This window comes from Neomonachus schauinslandi, chromosome 13 (genome assembly GCF_002201575.2).
Source record: "Neomonachus schauinslandi chromosome 13, ASM220157v2, whole genome shotgun sequence".
Lineage (NCBI taxonomy): Eukaryota > Metazoa > Chordata > Mammalia > Carnivora > Phocidae > Neomonachus > Neomonachus schauinslandi.
Window position 1 is genome coordinate 80,727,082 of NC_058415.1, and position 20,175 is coordinate 80,747,256.

A 20,175-nucleotide genomic window follows, 5' to 3' on the forward strand; every position below is an offset into this window, starting at 1 on the left:
CTTTTCTAGGGTTGTACTGTTATTTGCGGTCAGAACCTTCAGGGAAACTGTCTGTCCCTGGGGTCAGCGGGGGTTGCCCAGCCAGGAGAAGGCTGACCATCTTGAAGGCTCCCCATTCGGAATGAGGCTTTTTTTTTCTTTGAAACTCATGTGTTGGGGTCATTTTCTCTGCTGGTATCATTTGATGAGAGTGAACTTAGGCAGTGGCAGGTTCATTTCTCTGGTCCTGGGGTCAGCGGGGCTTGGTGAGGTGGGCGAGGTGGGACCAAGGAGAATGAGCAAATGTCCTTACAAACTTGATCAAAGCCCACACAAGTAGGCCAGGGACTGAGGAGGAGTTCTCTGTCCCGAAGTAGGAAGCCCCCATCTCCCTGCAGGTCACAGTGACTGATCACCTATTAAACACCCACCTTGGAGTGAGGCCCGAGGGATGCCAGGGGTGCCGGAGGAGGGGAGAGGAACAAGATTGGTAATGGCCCAGCCCGGCTCCTCAGAGGGCCAGGAGGGAATGTGGGGGTAGACGAATCAGTAAACGAATGAATAACCCTCCTCAGCATTGCTGGTGACCCTGTCTGGCGGCTGGAGAATCTGTGACAACTGAGTCCACCAGGAAATGGCCGTTTGACAGGGGCAATGAGGACCCAGGCAGACATAATGGAAGCTGGCCCCGGCCAGAGCAGGGCTCTCCCAGCCTTTCCCGGCAGAGGCAAAGCCATGAAAGCTGGCTCTGCTTCCAGGAGGAGGCAATTCCCAAAAGGCTCTGCCAGCCCCCCTGATAGGGATCTGCAGGGTGTGTGAGGGATTTGTTTTTCGGCCAGGATGTGGGGAGTTAAAAATAGACATCCTAATCCCTTGAGTTCGTGTCACACTCGAGGCTGTGCAGAGCCCTTTGGCTCCATGAGCTCGCCGGCGTGGCTCGGCCGCCGTTGACGTAGGCAGAGGTCACCCCGCCTGCCTCGTAAGTGGGCACGTGGTGGCACGGCCCCAATTCCACGCTTGAGCCTGTACCTGAAATCTGGTGGCAGAACCTCGCTCTGTTCTCTCTGTCTGCGTTCTTTATTCTCCCAAGGAGCCCAGTTAAAGTCTAAAAGTCAACAGACTACAAGAGGAAAGGGGGGTTGGTCAAAACAACAGGGGCAGATGATGATGATGATGATGATGATGATGATGATGATGATGATGATTTAATTTAAATTCAATTAATTAACATCTAGTGTATTATTAGCATCAAGGGTAGAGTTTAGCGATTCATCAGTTGTGTATAACACCTGTGACCCCAGCCCCCGACCCCGCTCCCCTCCAGCCACCCTCCATGTGTTCCCTAGAGTTAAGAGTCTCATATGGTTTGTCCAGGGACAGATTATTAAGCAAAACAGCAAGGGCAGCGGGAAGCCTGAGGACAGATCAAAGCCCAGGGGGCAAAGGCTCATGATGAGGATCTAGAACTGGAGAGTGGAAGCGGCTGGAGCAGGGGTGTGCAGGGAGGTGGGGCAGTGACGGGAGCGAAAAAGTCCCCTTGGGACCCCAAACTGAACACCGCGAACGCCATGAGTGTGAACAGGATGCTGCGGGCAAAGGGGAGGCTTTGAGTCTTCTAGAACACAGCAGCTATGGGCTTCGTCAACAGTGCAGTGCAATGGTGGGCTCCCCTGGCTTGGCTGCAGGTGGCCTTTTATGGTATATGGTAGAGTGGATGTCACAGAAACCCTCGAAAGACACCCTGTCCGTCCCCACCTCTCCTGGAACCTGGCACCGTGGGAGAGGGAGGACCTCACTTCCTGCTCCCTCGGGGTTCTGGGAGGAGCCAGCTCAGGGGCAAAGTCTGTATCGGTTTCTTGGCTTTTTCCCAGTTTTCATCTACGTTCTCCTGATTGTCTGTGTTGGCCATGGTGGGAGGAATTAAGTGAGAAGGAGGGGGCGGTGGCTGAAGTTCTGGGGGAAGGCTCTTCTCCCCTCCTGGCCGGATTCACTGGAATGTTTGACAGGCTGCCCTGGTACCTCTGGAACTTTGCTCCTTGCCCCTGACAAGCTTGCAGACCACCAGGATTGGTTTTCTCTTCCTCCCCGCCCCACCCCCTTATCAGGCTCAGCTTCTCCTGGCGGCCTACACCAACCACTCCAGCAACAGTGGCTTCTCCTTTCATGCACTGTAATGCCCACTTCTCTAACCTGTATCTTTATTAGCTCTAGGCCAGGGGCCCCTGGTGGGCAGATCTCAGCTGGACGGACCATTGGAAACCTGTAATCTACCCATGTTAGGGTTGGGCAGACAGAGGCCTGGGTTTGCATATTAAAACCTCATGGGAAGTTCATGGCAAAGCCGTGACTCAAACCCAGATCTCGTGGCCCATCCTGGTCTTTGGCTGCAACACCGCCCTGCTTTTCAAGCCACTCTGATTCTCAGCTCCGAGAGCAGGGATCCCCAGCTCTGCGTGAATCCCAGTTTTTCAGCCTTGGCTCCTCCTGGGGCTGGGAACCAGCAGTGCCAAGCCCGCGGGTTCCCAGAGAGGGCTCTTGGCGTCCGTGCTGGCTTAGTCACAGGGATGAGATCACTACTCACCTCTGGACGGGGGAGGATGCCAAGGTTTGGGAACTTTCACTCTGAGCCACTTGTCGATTTTGTGTGTGTGTGTGTGTGTGTGTGTGTGTGTGTGTGTGTAAGGAAAACAAACCTGTTGGTTGGGACTTTGTACTTGGCCTGGGAATTGCAGACGTGGGGAGGCCACTGGGCCATGAGAGCTCCTGGGCTGGGCCCTCTCACATTCCTGAGTGGCTCTGTGTCGAGAAAGAGCTTGATCCAGGAGCCAGAACCCAGAGTTAGTATTTGCCAGGCCTCACACTGGCTCTGTGCAAGGTGCAGGACCTGTCTGGGCTGTAATAATAATTCCTAGCAGCCCACACTTACTGAGTACTACCCTGGGCCAGGTGCTGGGCTCAGGACTTTCCAATATTAGCGCATCTGGTTCTCACGGCAGTCCCATGAGGTCCTGTCATCATTTCCGTGTTGGAAACTGAGGCCCAGAGAGGGGGAGTGACTTGCTTAAGGTCACCTAGCCAGGAAGGGGCAGAACTAGAATTTGAATGAAAGTCTTCTCCACCCCACGGCCCGAGGTGTCAGGCACCGTGCTTCTCTGCCCTCCAGCTGCCGTGGAAGTACAAACAGAGAAATTAGGTGTGATTAAGCTGGTGAGGAGGAGAAAGGGGGTGAATGAGGAGTCCTCTTCTAGTTTGACATCATCCCCCATGTTTCCCCTCTAACACTGGGCTTGAGCAGTCGTTGGGGGAGCAGAGGAGAGCAGGTACGGCTGTATCCAGGCTCTGTGAGGGAAGGGTGCATTAGAAGCCATGCTCTCACAGACAGCCAGTCCTGGGCCTGTTTCTCTCCACCCCCTGTAGCTCTTGGCCTTTTTGATGTTGGTGTTAATTCCATTCCCCTCTGTCCCCAGAAGGTGCCTTTGGGCAGTTGCGGGGGCCATTTCCCTTTGAGTGGAGTGGCCAACGAGGTGTTGATTCAGATTTGGAACAGGAGTCTGTGTTGGCTACTGAGTCCTGGGCTTGGGGTGGGAGGTGGGGGCAGAGCCAAGCAGCTTGATCCCACCCCAGAAGGGCCTGGTCTTGCAGAGGGGCCAAGGGTGGGGAGTGGTCTGGGGCCCATGAAACTGGAGTCCTGGCTGGCTCGCCTGCCAGCTGTGTGACTCGGACAAAGCTACCTCACTTCTCAGATCCTCGGTATTTCCATCTGTAAAATGGGCATAACAACAATACCTGCCTCCTAGGGTTGTCGTTAGGTTAAAATTAGGGGTAGAGCTGAAAGCCCAGTCCAGTGTTTGCACATTGTGAGTCCTCTGTAAGTCCTAGCGTTTCGTTATTACTCACCATTATTTGCACTATGATTACTGAGGGCCTTCTCCATCCCCTTCAAATTGGTCTTGGGATGCTCTGGCTAGTGCCCCTTTCTAGAACTTGCTGCCTCTGGTGAAGGCAGTTCTGGGTATGGAGAAGTCTGAATTAAAGAGACTATATGAATTGCTTATTTATTTATCTTGTAAAGATACACAGCGCCTCAAATTGCCCAAACAAAAAGGTTTTCGAATAGGGGTTTTTAAGTGAGCTGCAGTGATGAATAGAGACGGGATGATAGAGGAAAAGATTTCTTTCAGGCGCTTGAAGTTTACCTTTTGCACGGCATTCACATTCCACTAGAGCTTGTTTCTGCCGTTGAAACCACTGGGGTGAGTGTTTGTTGGAACAGACCTGCCCGGTGAAGGTGGAGGGGACTCAAACCAGCGTGAGGTTCTGCTTCTCTTTCCCTCTCGAGAGCCTCTGGGGTCCAGTCCTAGAGAGAAAGTATGCCCAGTCTTTGGAGAGCCCACAGGACTGGTGTGTGGGGAGGGCGAGAAGTCAGGGAAGCTTCCTGGAGGAAGTGAGGCTGGAGGGGGCCCCCAGGAGGACAGCTGTCTAGGTTTCTGCAAACAGGATTGCAAAATCGCTTCTCCCAAGTTTGCCTGCTTCTCTGGGGGCAGCCTGGCAGCCTGGCCAGCTGGGAGGCCCCGGGCCAGGCAGTGAAGACCGTTGGGGAGGAGGGAGGTGTCCAATCCTGCCTCAGTTTCCCCATTTAGACCAGAACCATCCCTATAGGCCCTTTATTTTGGGCATGCCTTTGGAGCGGGAGCGGAGGGCTGTGGATGAAGAGGCGGGTTTGAAATCAGACCTGAGTTTGTCACTTCCGCTTTGTGCCCTCAGACGAGTCCCTTCGCTGCCTACACCTCAGTCTCCTCATCTGTCAAATGAGGATCATAGTGACACCTACGTCACTGAGTTGTTTTGAGGTGCAAGTGAGGTAATGCATGCAAAGTGCTTATCACAGAGCTGGCACGGGCTAGGTGTCTATCATTATAAACTGCTGCCTGCCCACTGTTGTCTTTAGCTCGGGACACACCTCTCCCCGCCCGCCCTCACCTCTCCCCTCCGCCAGAGTTCCTGTTGTTGACATCCTCCTCACCAGCTAGTGCAGGGATTTTAAGTATTTATATCCTTGCTGGAATTTCTCTTTGCATTGTCTAGTTAATTACCTAATTGAATTAAGGCAAACAATTTCACTTCCTTTCCCGCGCAAGGGCAGGAAGGGGCCTGGTGCCTTCTTTACTGTGATGGAGATGATTATCGAAATATTTGATGATGATGATGCCTCCCTCCCTTGAGAGGTCTGCTCCTCCTTAGGATGGCTCCACAGGCCCCATAAATCAAGCGGCAGCCACGTGCTTGGGAAACGTAAATCTCGTTGAGGATGTCGATGGGTTCCGTCACATGTTTCTGTTGGTGCCAAGTTGTGCTTTGGCACCTTCTTGCCCATTCCCAGAGGGAAGGTTGGAAAGACTCCCTTTAAATATTCAGAGCCAATGACCTATGTACATATTTGGGCAGCACTGGCCGATGGAATATAAGTCAGAAACCAAGGCATAGGGACAGGGCATCCCATGGCAAGGAATGATTGACCTTTCTCCACACCTTGATGGTGTTGATGGCATTGGGTTCAGCCCTGCCCCTTGCAGCTCTGGGGTGAGGAGCGCAGTGGTTAAGGGCATGGGTTCTCTGGTTAATATGCTGGGGGCTTCAGATCTCTGCCCACCACTCAGTAGCTGCATGAACTGAGATAGCCATTTAACTTGTCCTTGGCTCCAAAGTGACAGATACACTAGAACCTGCCTCATAGGAGTGTTGTCAGAATTGTACTTTGCACTGCGCTGCACATGGTAGCCACTCATGAGTAAGCCATTATTGACTCCAGGACCTTCAAAAAACCCTCACTGTGTTCCTTACTCCAAGACCCTCCCCGCCCCGCCTTTCTAGCCTTCCGTCCTTCTCTCCTGGTAACAGTTAAGGCAAACAGTTGGACCCAGCATGCCCAGGGCTCTCCCACCCCTAGGGTTCCTGCTTGGACAGTCTCTTCTAAGGCGGATGTCCCTTCCCTGTCTTTGCCCCTCCTTTCTCCTTTAGAATGTATCTCAAGCTTATGCCCTCCATGAATTTTTCTAATAGCTCCCTAACCAGTCCCCTTTAAATGCCTTATTACAGCCTCATTATACCTTCTGTCTGCACCCACTGCTGGCCCTAGTGTGTTCTACGGAACAGCAGTCTGGGGAGATACTTAGTACAAAAAGAGTTTTGGAAAAGGCTGCATACTTTATGCCCATTCCTACAGGACCAGTCCACATTAGCAATTTTGAAGGCTCTGAGAAATTCTGCAGGGAAGGAACCGGCTGAACTTTGTTTCCCCCTGGACTCCCAAACCTCTAACCATAGGACACTTTTCTTTTGGAATACCTATTGACAGGGCTTTGTGATATTCTTGGGGCTGTGGCGTTGTAGACATCTATATGATAGTTTGGTGCTATTTCTCCATTTTACAGTCAAGGCAACCAAGTAATTGGCCTCAGGAAAACCTGTGTGCCCCTCCATCACCTCCTGGATCAATGGGCATCTGGGGCCCGGTGGCAAGGAGAGGCTGGTCAGCCAAGGGCCTGCTGTCAAAAAGCTTCTGTCCTTGTTGAGGGGGTGAGCTGGACACGTGGAAGAGAGAGAGAGAGCCCAATCATGTATCATTGGGCTTCTGTGTAACGGGAACCCTGTCCCTGTCTGTGTCCCTGCTCAAGGAAGGACACAAGAGTCAAATGTCCTCTGAGAACACAGCACTGTCCCCAGGGTCCAGGACCCTGGAACTTGCCCACCCACCTCTCATCCCCATCCCCGTGAATTTCTGAGACATTGTGGTTTGGTCCTGCAGGGGCACAGCCAAGGAAGGGGAGAGAAAGCAGGAGGGAAGAGAATAGCTTTCTGTTTATCAGTGCACAGTCTCCCCTTCCTTTCTGGGGGAAAAATGCTCTCTTTTTTTCTTTTTTTTAAAGATTTTATTTATTTATTTGACAGAAACACAGCAAGAGAGGGAACACAAGCAGGGGGAGTGGGAGAGGGAGAAGCAAAGGCTCCCCGCTGAGCAGAGAGCCCGATGCGGGGCTCGATCCCAGGACCCTGGGACCATGACCCGAGCCAAAGGCAGACGCCTAACGACTGAGCCACCCAGGCGCCCCAATGCTCTCTTTTTTGATTCCTCTTTTATTATCTGAAATTCTCTGGGGAGCAATTACCTGACGGTGGGAATTATCTGCTGTCTTTATTCTAATGCCTGTCTGCCCGAGTTCCATCTTGGAGTAATTGATTTTGGTAATTCCAAGCTGTTGAATGTTGTTTTAAGGGACGGTGCTGGTGCAGAGGCAGGGGGATGCCCACAAAAGCATTTTCAGAGGCCTCGGTGGCCAGCAGCTCCTGGTGATGGTGGGGGTGGGGCGGTGCCTGTAGACAATGTATCTGGTGTCTTGTACCTTTGAATTTGTCCCCTCTCATACTGAAGACGCGTGCGTTGCACAGGAGCTCACCTGCCTGTGGAACTGGGGCAGGCTTATTGTACGAAAACAAGGAGCAGAAAGGCTGGGGTCAGCTCTAATGGGTTTGGTCACTCCTCACCACCGGCAGTTCAGTCCTGGGCATTGGCCCTGACCCGACCCTGACCCTGGCTCTCACCCTCTGGCCTCCTGGAGGGTGACGGAGAGCCTTTAGGGAGGGCAACTGCTGCGAATTGGCCTGACCTTTCTCCTGGGCAGACAGAGGTGCTGGCTCTGGACCCTGGCTCACGGCGCCTGAGGGGCAGCAGGAAGGAAGGGAGGGCCTCAGTGTAGGGAGCTCAGATGAGACCGGGAGATTTATCTGCTCAGTGGATAGAAGGCAGTGTGGTCCCCCCACAAATGCCCAGAGAAGGCCCAATTTCCAATGAGTGAGTGCTCTGGATGGGGGAGGAAAAGCTGGGACTGGAAGGTTCCTCGGGTCCCTCTCCTCTGGGGCTTGTATGGAGGAGGCAGCCCAGTGCGGGGGGGGCTTCAGGGGAGTCTCTCTCCTCCCGCTCCCCCTCCCCTGTCCCGCCCTCACCCAAGAGAAAGGAACCTACAGACCCAGAGTCTGTAGTCATAACCACCACCCTCCCCTGGGAGGCCTGGACAATGCAGCTCCCTTCCCTGGCCTGCAGCCCGGGGTGTCACGTGGCATTTCCACCCCCATTTTGCTGACGAGAAAATCAAGGCCCAGGGTGATCTGTCCAAGTTCCCACGGTGAGTTAATAGCAGGGCTGGGCCTCACAGCATTCTCCTGACTCCCAGTCCGGGACCTCCGTGGGCTGTAGTGGGGGGTGGGAGCTCATCAGTGGCCCAGTGGAGGAGGGGGCGGCAGTTTCTCTGGTTCCCTTATGGCTCTCAGTGGGAGTTCCTACTGGGATGGGTTACTTGAGTCTGTCCAACCACCTGCTACACTGGGAAGGACTCTTTGTCGCCTTGGGATCACTCCTCGGGGCCTGGCGCCGGGCTGACCCGGGGGCCAGCCAGGGCTCTTTCAGGTACAAGAAACAAAGCCCCCTCCCCCTCAAACTGGCCAAAGTTAGACGCATTTTATGAACTCATGTATATAAAGAACCTAAGGAGGCCCAGGGAATCCTAAGTAAATGAATTAGTTAGGCTGTCTTATCTGTCTCTCTCTTCCCCCTTCCCCCAGTGCTAAGCTCTGCTTCTCCACTGAATTGGGAGTGGAGAGAGGGGGGATCCCCAAGGAAAATTGGGATGCTGGCCCTGGCAGAAGAGGGACCAAACATAGGCAAAAAATAACCAAAGACCCATCAATACGATGCACATGTCATGAGTAGTCAGTAAATTCATTGGATTTTTGTAGACACTTTTTTTTTTCCCCCAGAGAAGGAATTTACAGGAGACACAATATCTATGTGGTAGGCACATCATCTCCTATAAGCGAAACAAAGCAAACTCCAGGCATTGAGAGGATCTGAAGCCACATCTTGGCCCAGCAGAAAAGAATACCATCATCACTCAGTGATATGTGCCCACGCCCTGGGGGTGGAGGTGGGGAGAGGGGGCTGCGTGCGCAATGTTGGCATGTTTGCTGTCCCTAGTCTGGCCTGAGTTTTGGTGTTACAGAAGGACTTTCAAGGATTGAAAACAATTGGGTTGAACCTAAATACTTTTGGAAAAACTCCCCCAAACTTTAAAAGGTCAAATATATGTGCTTAAAAGCCTTTTCTGGCCAGATATAATACTATCCTATAGAACCGATGGGTAAATTATAATGTGATGGGCCATGATGAAGGGGTGATTGCTGGAGGGTGTGGCTTCTGGCTCTCTGAGGCTCCAGGGAGGCCTTCTTGTCCCTGGACTGTAACAACAGTGAGCTACATAGCTCTTGCCTGGAGGAGCACATGTTTATTGAGGGTCTGCCATGTGCCAGGCACTGTTTCAGGGCAGGCTGAGAACTGGTATGATTTCAGCAACTCCTGTAAACCACCTCTGGTGCCTGAAATTCCACCATTAGTGATTGATTCCTTTGAGTTAAGCACTGTAATTTTTAGCTTAGGTGTTAGGTCCTGAGGAGATGCTGAATGGGGATCTCATTCATCTCTAAGCCTTCCTTGGGTTAGAAGTTATTATTTGGAAATGTGGAAATAGAGGAGTTAAATAGGGGACCAGGATACAACATAGGCTTGGGGGCGGAAGTCAAGGTTTGCGCATTGTACATCATCGTGCCTACCCCACCCTGAGCGCTAAACTTAGCAACAGTCAAAAATTTTAGTCATCAGATCACTTTTAGCGGTCATTGTTTTCCAAGTTTGGATCCTAAAGGCAGAACAAGAACTAAAGGTCCTTCCCGGCTCTGGCTCCCTGCTGCAGTCTTCCGGATCCTTCCGCTCCGATGGGCGGCTCCTACTGCCGCAGTCTGGGCCAGCTGTTGGAGGAAGTTGCTAGAGCCACCCTCCCACCCTTTCCAGCCCAAGGAACCGTTGTCTGCTTCTACCTGGTCAGCTTCTGGCCTCTAGGAGCCCCTCCCCCCATGAAAATATCCGACACTGACCTCCCCCTATGCCTTAGAGTGGTTAGAAGGGTGTGTGGGCTCTGGAGTCCAGCTGGGTTCAGGACTAGGCTTGACCAGCCAGGGGACTGAGACACTCTGCTGACTTTCTCATCTTTAAAATGGGATAACAGTACTAGCTCCAAACTAGGGGTTTGGCAGGTGTCAGTGAGAGAGATGCTGCATGTCAGGTCCCAAGTTCAAGGCCTAGCATGTAAAAGGGACTCTGTACCTGGGCTCTTTGATGATTACACTATCACCATTGCTCAGGGCTTTGGCCAGCCTTCCTGGGGTCGGCCCTGGGTCTCCAGCTGCCTGACTCCGGCCTTCCCAGACACCACACCCTCCACGCCCCTCCCTGATGCCCCCTGATCCCACCTGGGAGTGCTCCTCTTTTCACCTGCTAGCTCTCACCTGGGAGCGCCTTTCATCCCGGGGGTCAGTGACTTCCTGAGCACCACTCCCCTTCCTGATTGGAAATCTCTTACCCTGGTCCTCTTTCCTGAGTTCCAGATGGAGAAGTGATTGTCACCAGATGCTCTAAAGTCACATCAAAGGTCCAACAGGGAAGTCCTTTTCTTTCTGCTAAAACCACGTCCTCCCATCCTCATCACCCCTCCCCCTCCCTGACATCCCTCTTTCTCAGGTGAGTTTGCGCTGGCCAGCCCGGGGCCAGGGAATCCCAGCCTGGCAGTTTCCCTCCATTCCCTCCTTCCTGCTTCATGCCAGCCTAGTAGCTCCCCTTGGCACTGGCTCCTGCCTCCATCCCTGCGCCACTGTCCCCTGGGGATAAGCAGGCTGCAGGCTCCTGTCACATGGCCTGCCTCTCCATCCCTGATCTCCCTCGACTCAGCTTGCAGGGGAGCTTTCTAAACCTTGTTCGGACCAGTCACTCCTCTGCTCAGGGGCCTTCAGGGGCCCCCTATTTTCTCTGAAGCCTACCCACACTTCTGAGGTTGATTTTCGGGGACCTCCAAACTCTGGTAGGAGCCTCCGTGCCCACAGCGCCTTTCTCTGCACCCAGGAGCTCAGCCAGCTGAACACTCCGTGACCTCCCACCTGTCCTGTTGCCATGACTTTGTTCTCAGGGTCCCCCTGCCTGGAATGCTGTCCCTCAGCCTTGTGCCTACCCGTCCAGACCCTACCCTTGTCTGATCCAATTCACAAAGCCAGAAAGGGGTACAGGTCTCCATGCAGTCCAGCCCCCCGCCTCCAACCAGAAGAGCATGGGTATTTGTCCTTCTTACCCTTCCCTTGGCTCCTGGGGAATGTTCCTTCTATGGAGTCTATAGTATTTGTAGCTTGACTGATTGGGGCTCAGCCTGGAAATCTCTGGGGTCTATAAGAGAAGGGTCTGGCCTGGCTAGGAGGACCACCTCTCCAGAGGCAATGGGTGCCTATGAATGTAGAGGGCTTGAAGGGGGCCAGAATGGCAACCCCCAGTACCGGGCACAGACCTAGTCGTACTTCCTACGATTCAGGATCTAGAAGTTCATGTGGGTTTGTTAGATGCATAGGGCGTAGTGACTGCGAGCCCTACCTCTACCTGTGCAAGGGGCCTCTGCTTCCCCAGCTCTCTGTTGGGAGGTAATATTTCTCCTTCTCAGGGCCACGGCAGCCGGAGGATTGAGCAATGGTGTGGGTGAAAGAAAAACAGAGGTGGACAAAGTAATAATTAACAGATGTCAATTGTTAATAGCTTAAAAATACCACCAGCGCTCCACCCCCACCCCCGGGGGAAGGAAAGCACACGGTCACTTGGCCCCTTGGAAGGGATTGATTCACAGCCAGCTTGGGACAGGTTTGGCCGAGAGAGTGACAGGTACCATGCCGTGTGGGGGGCAGGGGGGCGGGGGTCAGTGCATAGGCAAGGCTGCAGGGTTTTGACTTACTTTGATTCCTGGGGGTTTTCTTGGGGTGAGGGCAGGGTCTGCTGAGTTAGAGGGCAAGATCAGAGGGGTACTTGGGGAGCCTACGAATCTGTCCATTGTGCAGGCTTGCTGGTTTCACCGGATCCAGGCTGCCGACCCATCTCCTGCTTGACTGCAGGATGCTGCTAACTGGGCTCACTCCTGTTTGCTCACCTCCCTTCTGCTCTTTACTCAGTAGCCAATGTGCGTGTGCTGTTTAAATTTCCTGGAGACTTTTTCGTGTTGCTCCCGATTCCCACTGCCCTTGAGCCGCAGCTAGCCGGGCCTTGGCCCCGAGGTCCCACTGGGCCTGCCCAGCTCACAGTCTTATAGGTACATGTACGTGGTTGTGTATTTATAGTTTCTTGATGCTTGTTTTCTGTGTCTTTCCAGTGGACCAAAAGCCCATGAGGGCAGAGAGGCTCCCTGTCTGGCTTTTCACCATTAGCCCCTGACACAGTTTCTGGTTTGTAGTAGGCCTTCGTGAGCATTTGTCAGATGCATGCGGGAATGAGTACATGAAGGCCTCAGGAGAGGTCCAACCCTCGGCTAGGGTGACCAACCATCTCGGTTTGCTCAGGACTGAGGTGGGGGGGGGGGCGTCCCAGGATTTGGGACTTTCAGTTTTAAAACCAGGACAGTTGCAGGGAAACCGAGATGAGCTGACCACGCTGCCCCCGACCCCAGTGTCCATCCCTGAGGGACTGGGTTTTTCAAGGTTCAGATGCTTTTTGATGTTAGATGGGGGTGCCCGGGGGTGCGCACATGGGGGCACGGGGCAGGCGGGCTGCCACTCCCCACCTGGCTGCTATGTGCTGAATCTGAGTCTTGTGCCATCCCTGTTAAGTGAGTGGCCAGCTCTCCCGACCCCCAGTTGGCAGGTGGGATTGGCTTGATATGCCCAAGGTCGGCTGCAGATGACCAAGCCAGGGTCCTTGCTCTACACAGCATGGCTGGTCCCCGCATATATTAGTTTGCTAGGGCTGCCATACAAATTAGCACAGACTGGGTGACTTAAACTATGGAAATTTATTTTCTTACGGTTCTGGAGGCTGGAAGCCCAAGATCATGGTGTCGGCAGGGATGGTTCCCATGAGGCCTCTCTCCTTGACTTGTCGACGGTCGCCCTCTTGCGTCCTCTTCACGTGGTTGTCCTCTGGGCACATAGGACCCAGTGTCCTTGTTGTGTGTCCAATTTCCTCTTCTTATAAGGACACCAGTCAGATTAGACGAAGCCCCACCCTAATGGCTTTATTTTACCTTAATCGCCTCTTTAGAGCCCTTATTTCCAAATATGGTTTCATTCTGAGATTCTCAGGATTGGAAAGTCAACATGTGAATTTTAAGGGAACACATTTCAGCCCTAGGCCTGAGTGACACTGCCCTCCCCCCCCAAAGATGGCAGCTGGGGGGTGATGGTGCCAGAGCAATGGAACTCTCCCCAGCCAAGAGGCCTCCTCTTCTCAGGGGCTGGGGGGGTCCCCAAGAATAGGTTTTAAGCTTTAAGGTTTTGAGTTTTCTTCACCTCCATAATGTTTGGCTCTTTCATTTTTCTTGCACATATGCATATTCCTCTAGTCCTCTGTTCTCTCACCTGCCTCCAGTCGAGCCTGGTTGGTTTTGTCTAGACTGAGGTTCCCAGCCTCCGGCCTCAAAGCTTGAGGTGCCTTGGGTTTGCTCCTGGTGCAACCAGCCCAGGGCTCACCTGCACACCTCTGGCCTTGCTTCTCCTTACCTCTTGGCCCTGGCTCAGGGGCTCCGTCATCCCTGATGCAGCTCTTCCTGGCAGAGTCCACGGTTCCCTGCCTCTGTGTCCCAGGCTGCCCGGATCAGGAGCTGGTCTTGCTCCTGGTAGTCCCCAGACTCGGTCAGTGCTGGCACACTGGGAACCACAAAGATCTGTGGGAAGGAGGCAGGAAGGGGTGCTTGCTGAGAGAGCTGGAATAGACTGTCAACAGCCAAATCCAGACTGTACCACTGACTAGGTGCCTCGAACAAGTCAGGTCACTTCTCTGAATCTCAGTTTACTCATCTGGAAAATGGGGAGGTAATAATAACTACCTTCTGGGATTGTTGAGAAAGTGAAATGACAGGAACTTCCTCGAAGCATTTAACGGTGCCCGGTAGGTACTAAATGCTCCGCAAGTGCTAAGTTCTGTTATTTGGGGGATGTAGTGGTTTTGGAGAAGAGCATGCATCTGTGAAAGTCTCCCTGGGTCACTCTGAGGCTAATCATTCCCTGCCTCATCGGGGGCATGGTCAGGGGGCCAAAGGAGAGGGTGCTCCCTTGCTTTGCCACCCGGCCCCTCTGTGGTGTGGCTAAGTCCCTCACCTCCTCTAGGCTAGCTGATCATGTTTGTCATGGTAAGGAAGAAAGAACCCTTACAGGCCGGGGTCCTTTCCTAGGTCCTAGGTCTTCTCCCTCATAACCGCCAGCATCCATACAACACCCCTGGGAGACTGGCACTGTTATTCTTCTCTGCCTCCATTTTGCAAGGGAGAAAACAGAGAGGTGAAGTTATTTGCCCCAGGTCACACAGCCTGTCTCCAGAATGGCTGGTCTCTGAGTCCCAGGTAGTGCTGAGGTTGGGATGTGGGCCCTGTAGCTGTTTGGGTCAATGGGACAGTGGGATCAAGGAGAGTTTCTTGCCTTTTTTCTTCTTTTTAAATTATGGCTGCTCTGAATTCTGAACTGTTGCTCCCTGAGGCTACCAAAGGCAGGGGGGCTAGATGGATTCTGGCCTGTAGCCCTATTTCTTATGAACTGTAGGGTGTTTGTTAGTTTTTAAATGTGAATTAGTTGCTTACATTTAAGTCAGGAGGGTTTTTTTTTGGTTTTGTTTTTTGTTTTTAAAGTTTTATTTATTTAAGTCATCTCTGCATCCAACGTGGGGCTCGAACTCACAACCCTGAGATCAAGAACCACACGCTCTTCCAACTGAGCCAGCCAGGTGCCCTTAAGTCAGGAGGGTTTTTTTCTTTTTTCTTTTGATTTTATTTATTTATTTGAGAGAGAGAGAGCAAGCATGAGCAGGGGAAGGGGCAGAGGGAAAGGGAGAAGCAGGCTCCCCGCTGAGCAGGGAGCCCGATATGGGACTTGATCCCAGGACCCCGAGATCACAACCTGAGCCGAAGGCAGACGCTTAACCGAGTGAGCCAGCCAGGCACCCCAGTCAGAAGGTTCTTATATTAAAATCCGGTAGCTGCTCTTGAAACTGGATCATCTGGCCATCCTGGGTCTGCTTTCCAGTAGCACCACCGCGGGCTGGCCTGTGCCCGCTCCATTTAGCCTGGCCCGGCCTGCTTGGCTCGTCCTCTTCCCTTCCTGGCTGACGCCGACATTTGTGTTCAAGATTCCTGAGCTAGGTGAGCTGCCGGCTGGGGCACGCATCGGGGTGTGGGCCCAGGAGCCCCTCTGAGGAGCTCAGTGCTGCTGAGGGTAGGCAGATGCATAATTCAAGGCAAAATGAGTGGCCACAGAGAGATGTTCAGATGGAGCTTGGGGCTGCTAGAAATGTTAACATGTTCAGTAGGGCATCCATGGACTTGGCATGTGTTTCTCGAGCTCTTACTCTATGCCAGGGACTGGCCAACCCTGGCGGCTACAGAGAGATATTTAGGACACGGACTGTCCTCAGAGAGTCTGCATTTCAGGGGGTGAGGGTACCTGGAACGTGCTTCCAGGGAGGAGGATGTTTGAACAGTGAAGGTGAAGGGACATACTGGTCAGAGGAGAGGGTGTGAGCAGAGGTGTAGCTCTGGGACCTCAGCAGGGCTCCCCTGCCATGAGCTTCACCCCCTTTCTGCGCCTCGCCAGGACAACGTGAGAATAGGCTGGGACTTAGGACTCGCCCAAGAGTGATGAAGGCACAGGGAACCTCAGCCAGGAGCAGTGTGGACTTGGCGGGGGGCGGAGTTCTGTGTGTTTTTCATTTCCAAGGGCTTTTTTTTTTTTTTTTAAAGATTTTTATTTGTTTATTTGAGAGAGAGAATGAGATAGAGAGCATGAGAGGGGGGAGGGTCAGAGAGAGAGGCAGACTCCCTGCTGAGCAGGGAGCCCGACGTGGGACTCGATCCCGGGACTCCAGGATCATGACCTGAGCCGAAGGCAGTCGCCCAACCAACTGAGCCACCCAGGCGCCCATTTCCAAGGGCTTTGACTCCATTTTTCTCTCTTTTTTTAGACAGACATTATTTCTGAGAGCAATTTTAAGTTTACAGCAAAACTGAGTGGGATGTGCAGAGCTTTCTATAGACCCCCTCCCCGCCCCCCCCCCCCCCCCCCCCCCGCTCCCGGCCCCGCGCGGCCTCCTCCGCCATCAACATCTGTCTGCACCAGGATCTGTGTTATAACACATAAAATCGGCATACTCCGTGACTTAAAATGGAAGCGGTACAGGGGGGTATAGAGCGAAGACTAAACCTCTCCCCTTTCTTGCCCCCGCCCCACTCAACACACACACACACACACACACACACACACACACGCACACACACACACACCACTCCCTGGAGTAACCACTGTTTATTTTGTTTTTGAAGAACATTCGAGAACCTGTTTCCCTGCATGCTTCCATGAGCCTGTCTGCCCAGGGGGTTGTCCCACATCTCCTGCCTCCTCACCTGGAGCACACCATGTCGGTATACACGTCTCCGCCCCATGAGGCCGAACAGCCAAACGGGATTCCGTGCTCAGAAGGGACCAGAATTAATTCAGCCAGGTCCTCTGTGCTGGACACGGATGCTGTTTATGGGGGTTTTTTTTCCTGCTGCAAACGAGTGTGTAAACATTCTTGTACATCTGTTCTTGCACGCTTGTGAGAGTTTATCTGAGGGACACGATTGTAGAAGAATATATGAATTTAAAGTGGACATTTTATGGATCTTAACTTTTGATCCATGTTGCTGAGTTGCCCTCCACAGAGGTTGGGTGGTGAAGGCTTCTGCCTCCTGTGGGTGAATGTTGCTTCGCTCATGATCTTCTGGGGCATCAAGAGCCGGTGTAGAGTTCAGGTGTGATCTTTGGGGCAGGACCCAGCCAGGAGCTGGGGTGGGGGCCTTTGGAGTATGCTTTTCGCAGGGTTCTTTCATGCTCTCGTCTACACAGATATATCCATAGCACATCTATGATTCTGTTTAACAGTTCTTAAAAAATCATTAGTCATTTTGCAACTTGCTTTTTTCACGAAGAGATTTTCAGAACATGTCCCTAGTCAGGACATAGACCTCTACCTCCCCGTTTCTATCAGCTGCATCGAGCTTTCAGCAGGCTATCAGGCTTGGGTGCCAGTGTCCTTCTGTCTGGGGGAAGCACATTTCCTAGGCAAGTGCTTGTGTTGGGAACAGCACTGCTGTTATTCCTGCTGTAAGCTTGGAGCCGAAGTCATGGTTTTGCCTCGGCTTTGAAAACGGGTCTGGCCCTTCTGTGGGCTCTTCGCGAGTGACGTGTGGGTCCAGGGCATCTGCTGACTTTGTTTCTCCAGCCCAGGACTCTTCTCTGTTCAGAGTGGCTACGACGTCAACTCCTAGCCCCGCTTAGCCATCCTGGTTGACTGGTCTGGTGGGCCCGGTTCTGATGATCCTGGGGCAGCGGCCCCTGTCTGCCTGTGAACGGATCTGTCTCTGGTGGAAGGTTGGCATGAGCCATGGCTCGCTCATTCATTGCTGGCATGATCTTCCTCGTTTACCTCTTGGAAGAGCCCCTGTGGGGTGTCTGGGTCTGGCTGAGGGTATGGTGCTGGGGGTGACGAAGGAAAAGACTCGCTTAGCCCCACAGGCAGTGCTAGTGGCCATCTGGCAGCTTCTGCTAAGCACTGGAAGACTTCTGACTCCACGGAGGGTGGGTAGTCAGGGAAGGCTTTCTGGTGGAGGTGAGACTGGGACCAGTTGGGTTTGGAGGCAAGTCTCTGATGGAGCCCCTGGGCAGGGACAGGAAAGGGAAGGAGGGGCCTCAGACGCCTCCATTAGAGAGATACTCTGGCCACCTGTGGTTGCAGGAGGGACCAACGGGGGCTGAAAAGCTGCTAAAGGGGAGATTTGGAACCAGACAGACTGGTCTCAAGCCCTGGCTCTGTCAGTTTCCAGCTGTGCCTCCTTGGGCCAGTCACTTAACTTCTCTGAGCCTCAGTTACCATGTCTATAAAATGGGATAATAACAGGGCTGACCTCTTGCCTGGACAGTTGTTGGCACAGACCCACACAAAGTAACTGGTAGGGGCTATCATGCAGGCGACTCAATCTCCTGGGCGGGGGGTGATCACTAGAGTTGGCAGTGGGGTCTGGGGGAGGCCAGGGACACTTCCCTAGTGGAGTCCATAGGATTCGCTGATGGACTTGTGCCGGTGAAGACAGCAGAGATGACAGGCGGACTCCCTTTCCCCCTTGGGTCCCACCCCTAGCTGGGGAGCACTATTTGGGGCTCCTGTCTGCAAAAAGCAATCCATTCACGGACAGTGGATAGGTCAGGGGTCTCTGGGAGCAAGACCCAGGTTAAAAGGTGGCCCTGGGGGGGGATCCCAGGAGGAGGATAGCCCGGCCTGCTGGGGACAGAGGGCAGGAAGGGTTGATAGTCGGCTCCTAGGCTTGGCGCTACACTCAGAAAATGTGGCCAGAGATGATTTCTGAGCAGCCTTTGGGCGCGTCCTCATGGCGCCCTTTCTTCCCCGGTAATTAATGGTGCTTTTATCCTTTCTGAGAGGGTGGTGGTGGGTAGCAGGGTGTCTGGGCGGGCGCCGGGCAGACAGTGTGAGTCCACTCCAGCCTTCCTTGGCGATTTATCTCCTGTCAGCCCTGCTCTTTCGGGACATAAAACAAGTTTCCTGGGAGGCAGCCAGGGGCCTTGAGGCCCTGAGCTGGGCTGTCTGGGGCATAGCAGCTCCAAGGGGCCTCTGCAAAGCCTACCCCACTGAAGGGCTTTGGGATAAGCCTGAGCAACAAGGCTGAGGGCACTGGCCCTGGTTCCTCCATGATCACTCCGAGGCAGGTGGATGGAGATGGGGCTCTGAGATGGTCAGCGACGTGCCAGGCAGCACATAGCCAGAATCTGGTCTCCAGGACAAGCCCTACTGTTTCCCCTTACACCCACCTCTACACCAGGGGTCCTCAACCAAGGACCCCAGGAGTCTCTGGGTGGAATCCAAGAATGTGGACAGGAAAAAAAAAATCCCACCTTTATTTTCTCTGACCTCTGACCACAGTTACAAATTCTAATTCTTCCAATTGCAAATGTAGGCGATAAACCACGGTGGCATTAGCCATTCTGTGATTTTGTAGAAATCATAGAAATCACAGACACTATCACGTCATAGTATAGTTTAGTGGGGGTCTTGAAATAACACATTTGTTCATACTTCAAGGGGTGCCTGGTTGGCTCAGTTGGTTAAGCAACCTGTCTTCAGCTCAGGTCATGATCCCGGAGTCCTGGGATCGAGCCCCGTATCAGGCTCCCTGCTCCTCCCTCTGACCCTCCCCCCTCTTGTGCCCTCTCTCTCTCTCTAGAATAAATAAATAAAATCTTTAAAAAAAGGAACATTTTTCCAAGAAGGGAGTCTTAGACCTTTCTAGAGGCCACAGGGGTCCATGGCCCCCCAAAAAGGTAAAGGACTCATGCACTGGGCACTCAGGCCACTCTTGCCTCCTCTCCCTCACAAGGTCAAGGTGTCATGTTGTCAAGGTGACCACATCTGCACTGAACCCGCCTAATCCTCATGCCCAGCTGTATGCAGGGCTCAGGGGAATGAACTTCTAGAGGGAGGAGACCCTGCCCCCCAGGAGCTCCTGGGCTTGTTGGGGGTTGGGGCAAGGGGAGAAAGACTTCCCTCCAAGGAGGGAGCAGCCATTTCTACTGTAGAGTCCTGATCGTGGGACAGCTTCTTGCAGAAAATGGCTTTGGATTTGGGCCTTGAGAGTCTTTTTTTTTTAAAGATTTTATTTATTTATTTGAGAGAGAATGAGAGAGAGCACATGAGTGGGGGGAGGGTCAGAGGGAGAAGCAGACTCCCCGCCGAGCAGGGAGCCCGATGCGGGACTCGATCCCTGGACTCCAGGATCATGACCTGAGCCGAAGGCAGTCGCTTAACCAACTGAGCCACCCAGGCGCCCGGGCCTTGAGAGTCTTGAAGTAAGAGGCATGGGGAAAGCATGTCAGGCCAAGGGAGCAGTGTGAGCAAAGGTGTGGAGACAGGAAGCTTGGGGCACAGGTGGTGAATATGGCAGTGGTGGTAGGAGGGAGGGCAGAGGGGAGGAGGGGAGTGGGAGTGGGAGGAGGGGAGTGGGAGTGGGAGGAGGGGAGTGGGAGGAGGGGAGTGGG